The 5,000-nt window shown below is 53.6% G+C and overlaps 1 non-coding gene across 1 annotated transcript in view; it reads left to right on the top strand.

Annotated features, from left to right (window-relative positions):
• Positions 1–3,306: 3,306 nt before the first annotated feature.
• The window catches only part of LOC124771393, a 1,908-nt gene continuing 214 nt past the window's right edge, over positions 3,307–5,000 (top strand). Inside the window, exon 1 of the ribosomal RNA XR_007013405.1 lies at positions 3,307–5,000. This exon is cut by the window's right edge and continues 214 nt beyond it. This is a non-coding gene — a ribosomal RNA (small subunit ribosomal RNA).

The following is a 5,000-nucleotide window of genomic DNA, read 5'->3' as shown; positions in this document are numbered from 1 at the left end:
ACGTTTCCCGCACTCGTAAAGTGCAATCCACCCCTATAACTTGCGTTTCATGAAGAGTTATTTCCAATATGCGACATTCCCGCTGTCCGTATACATGAGCCGCGACCTGTACCACTTACGAGCGAGAGACGCGATCGCGTTGCTCACTGTACGGCGTCCGATACCGAGCCATCAGCATGTCGGTCCCCATGCGCGTTGCACTCGCACTCGCAGTCGCAAAAACGTGGGGCAAATATATTACGCGGAAGAGTTATAACAGACCGAGCCCCACTGCATGGGGGGAGTCTTTGTCACTAATGTACACAGATGGAACATTTTGGACTGGAACCAGATTACCCGTACACACGGCGCTGATTAGTAATCAATGCAGAGCCATCAAACTACAGCAAATATACACAACTGTCCGTATACATGCTGAAAGAGTCTGCCCAAAATGGGAACCACACGTCAGCCAGACACTCTGATCACGCACCACTCTCTGCTTCTAACAGGCGCACATACAATATGTAAGCACCAGCATGGAACAACATCCAGTGCATCTTCTCCGCCACATTACACAATCCACACTATCACAACCAGACCAGGAGGTCCGTGCGGAAAATACAATATCCCAGCCTTTCGACATCCACCATTGCGCAGACCAGGCACCAACACCCACACATGTCCTATACAACGGTGCACCCAACATCACAATAGTACCTCCTGTCACAGCGCACAAACAATGACATGAGTCAAAGACACAGGTCTCACACAAGCATAGAATTGGAGCGCCGCCTCTAATAAGCCAAAGGTGCATCCTGACGTGACAAATCTGATCATGTCACAAGCATTCACTTACTATAATCACTATCAACGAACCTGCCGCCCCCGCCCCCCCCCCCCTACACCTTTCCGTACAACAACGTGTAACCTAACCTAACCTAACCTAACCTATGTTGTACCTTAACCTAACCTATGTTGTACCTTAACCTAACCTATGTTGTACCTTAACCTAACCTATGTTGTACCTTAACCTAACCTATGTTGTACCTTAACCTAACCTATGTTGTACCTTAACCTAACCTATGTTGTACCTTAACCTAACCTATGTTGTACCTTAACCTAACCCATGTTGTACCTTAACCTAACCCATGTTGTACCTTAACCTAACCCATGTTGTACCTTAACCTAACCCATGTTGTACCTTAACCTAACCCATGTTGTGCCTCAACCTAACCCATGTTGTGCCTCAACCTAACCCATGTTGTGCCTCAACCTAACCCATGTTGTGCCTTAACCTAACCCATGTTGTGCCTCAACCTAACCCATGTTGTGCCTTAACCTAACCCATGTTGTGCCTTAACCTAACCCATGTTGTGCCTTAACCTAACCCATGTTGTGCCTTAACCTAACCCATGTTGTGCCTTAACCTAACCCATGTTGTGCCTTAACCTAACCCATGTTGTGCCTTAACCTAACCCATGTTGTGCCTTAACCTAACCCATGTTGTCGCCTTAACGTAACCCACGTTGTCGCCTAAACCTGCTCTGTAATTGTTATACGACTCGTTCAATTACTGTAGTGTTGCCCACCCGCAACCCTCGCAATATAGTTCGCTACTCGCACTGCCCGCACCCCTGTGTATCGCTTCATGTTAAACACCTTGCAAGTCTTGCTCACTTTCCACATGCTCCTGCTGTACACTGTAATGTGGATGGCAGCAGGACGTACATGCCGCCCCTCCCCACGTCCCCACCTTGCCCCCTGCCTTCGCAAGCTGGTTGGTGAGAAGTTTGCATGTTCAATGCCCTTCGCATGCGACGTACTCAGGCTACGTTGTGGTGCGGCCTGTGTCAACTGTCCGCTGATGTCGTACGCGTGAACCACAATCTGTACTGCACATTCGTCCTTATGTACTGAATGATACATCGTGGCACATGTGTGACCGCACAACGACTGCGCCCAAAAACGGCGGACCATACAGTGCAAATATTGTGCACGCAGCTACGTGTCGTCTCCCTATGAGAGCTGGATTGCAGTGTGGTACGCCATAGAGACGTGTGGGAGGAACGGACGCCGTGGATGGCGATCAGCATGAGCTGTCTGTTGATGTATTCGGACCTAGTCGTCTCTCCTCACACACCGTGATGGCATGGTGCACCGCGTTCCATATCTGCGACATGCTACAGAGGCCGGTTGACAGTCGTTCGAGCAATGGACATCGCATACGTACGGGGGCCACCTTCCACGTATTGTCTAGGCGTGCACATTTTGTTGCGTGTATGTGGGCAGACGTAGTGTGGCGTGACACCTGACACAGGCATGCAATAATCGTTGAAGTTGCAAATGGCGATGGACGCCTGCGTTTTCTGGTGAAGTTACGCAAATGAACAAATGGTAACCTGTTGTGGTGCGGTTGTTCTCGCTAGGGGTGAATCGGTGATGGCGACGATAGGTTGAGGTACTAACCGGTTGTTCCAGCGATACCCACCATGCCGACGAAACTGAACGGCATCTGGGTGTGAAGCGATACGCGGCGGTGGCTGGGTGGGACCGTCCCCGGCCGGTGAGGGGGCGCCTCCCGGCGTGCTGGCCGCGCGGTGCGTGGGCGCACGCGCTACAGCCGGCTGGTGGGGGCGGCCAGTGGCAGGCGCGCCGGCCGACGGACGCGGCAGGCGTCGCAGCTGCGCGCCGGCGCACCCTGCGCGCGGCGCCGTGCGGCCAAAGTAGGTCCTCGCGGGCCCGGTGCGAAGCGCGGTGGACATCTTCAGTGTGCTGGTCCGATTGAGGACTGTGTGCGTTGAGGATGCGCCGCCGCCCGGCGCTCGGCGCCGCGACGCCGTCTGCTGCTCGGTCGCCCCAGCGGTTCTCGCTGGTGGTTTGTATCGCAGCTGTGCGGATGTGTTGGCGCGTGCGCTGTGCTGGGAGAGTTCGCTTCGGCACCCAAGTGGGGCTTTTGTCCTTCTGTGGCGCTGGCGTTGGAGCTGCCGGTCACCGTAGGTGGCGCGTGTTGTCTCCCGCCGGCAATGCCACGACAGCACGCTCCCGGGCCTCTGTCGGCAGCGGCAAGCTCAGTTGGGAGCACGGGTGGTCGCACCGAAAGCGTCTACTCGCCTAACTCCGGGCGATTGCGCCTCTCTCGAACCCGACCAAGTACTTGGGACGGCGCTGCGCGCCGCCGGGACCTGAGAGGGTTTCGAGGTGTATTGTGCAGGGGAGCTCAGCCTCCTCCTGTTTGCAGAATGATTGAGCGGACGCTTGCGTGTTCGCGCGGGCCCCCGGGACACACTCCCGGGCGGCCGGCTGCTCAGCTCTAGTTGACGCAGCTCCCTGGTTGATCCTGCCAGTAGTCATATGCTTGTCTCAAAGATTAAGCCATGCATGTCTCAGTACAAGCCGCATTAAGGTGAAACCGCGAATGGCTCATTAAATCAGTTATGGTTCCTTAGATCGTACCCACGTTACTTGGATAACTGTGGTAATTCTAGAGCTAATACATGCAAACAGAGTCCCGACCAGAGATGGAAGGGACGCTTTTATTAGATCAAAACCAATCGGTCGGCTCGTCCGGTCCGTTTGCCTTGGTGACTCTGAATAACTTTGGCTGATCGCACGGTCCTCGTACCGGCGACGCATCTTTCAAATGTCTGCCTTATCAACTGTCGATGGTAGGTTCTGCGCCTACCATGGTTGTAACGGGTAACGGGGAATCAGGGTTCGATTCCGGAGAGGGAGCCTGAGAAACGGCTACCACATCCAAGGAAGGCAGCAGGCGCGCAAATTACCCACTCCCGGCACGGGGAGGTAGTGACGAAAAATAACGATACGGGACTCATCCGAGGCCCCGTAATCGGAATGAGTACACTTTAAATCCTTTAACGAGTATCTATTGGAGGGCAAGTCTGGTGCCAGCAGCCGCGGTAATTCCAGCTCCAATAGCGTATATTAAAGTTGTTGCGGTTAAAAAGCTCGTAGTTGGATTTGTGTCCCACGCTGTTGGTTCACCGCCCGTCGGTGTTTAACTGGCATGTATCGTGGGACGTCCTGCCGGTGGGGCGAGCTGAAGGCGTGCGACCGCCTCGTGCGTGCTCGTGCGTCCCGAGGCGGACCCCGTTGAAATCCTACCAGGGTGCTCTTTATTGAGTGTCTCGGTGGGCCGGCACGTTTACTTTGAACAAATTAGAGTGCTTAAAGCAGGCAAGCCCGCCTGAATACTGTGTGCATGGAATAATGGAATAGGACCTCGGTTCTATTTTGTTGGTTTTCGGAACCCGAGGTAATGATTAATAGGGACAGGCGGGGGCATTCGTATTGCGACGTTAGAGGTGAAATTCTTGGATCGTCGCAAGACGAACAGAAGCGAAAGCATTTGCCAAGTATGTTTTCATTAATCAAGAACGAAAGTTAGAGGTTCGAAGGCGATCAGATACCGCCCTAGTTCTAACCATAAACGATGCCAGCCAGCGATCCGCCGCAGTTCCTCCGATGACTCGGCGGGCAGCCTCCGGGAAACCAAAGCTTTTGGGTTCCGGGGGAAGTATGGTTTGCAAAGCTGAAACTTAAAGGAATTGACGGAAGGGCACCACCAGGAGTGGAGCCTGCGGCTTAATTTGACTCAACACGGGAAACCTCACCAGGCCCGGACACCGGAAGGATTGACAGATTGATAGCTCTTTCTTGATTCGGTGGGTGGTGGTGCATGGCCGTTCTTAGTTGGTGGAGCGATTTGTCTGGTTAATTCCGATAACGAACGAGACTCTAGCCTGCTAACTAGTCGCGTGACATCCTTCGTGCTGTCAGCGATTACTTTTCTTCTTAGAGGGACAGGCGGCTTCTAGCCGCACGAGATTGAGCAATAACAGGTCTGTGATGCCCTTAGATGTTCTGGGCCGCACGCGCGCTACACTGAAGGAATCAGCGTGTCTTCCTAGGCCGAAAGGTCGGGGTAACCCGCTGAACCTCCTTCGTGCTAGGGATTGGGGCTTGCAATTGTTCCCCATGAACGAGGAATTCCCAGTAAG

The sequence above is a fragment of the Schistocerca piceifrons genome, unplaced genomic scaffold (assembly GCF_021461385.2).
Source record: "Schistocerca piceifrons isolate TAMUIC-IGC-003096 unplaced genomic scaffold, iqSchPice1.1 HiC_scaffold_936, whole genome shotgun sequence".
NCBI classification, from domain to species: Eukaryota; Metazoa; Arthropoda; class Insecta; order Orthoptera; family Acrididae; genus Schistocerca; species Schistocerca piceifrons.
This window is presented reverse-complemented; position numbering and strand designations above follow the sequence as displayed.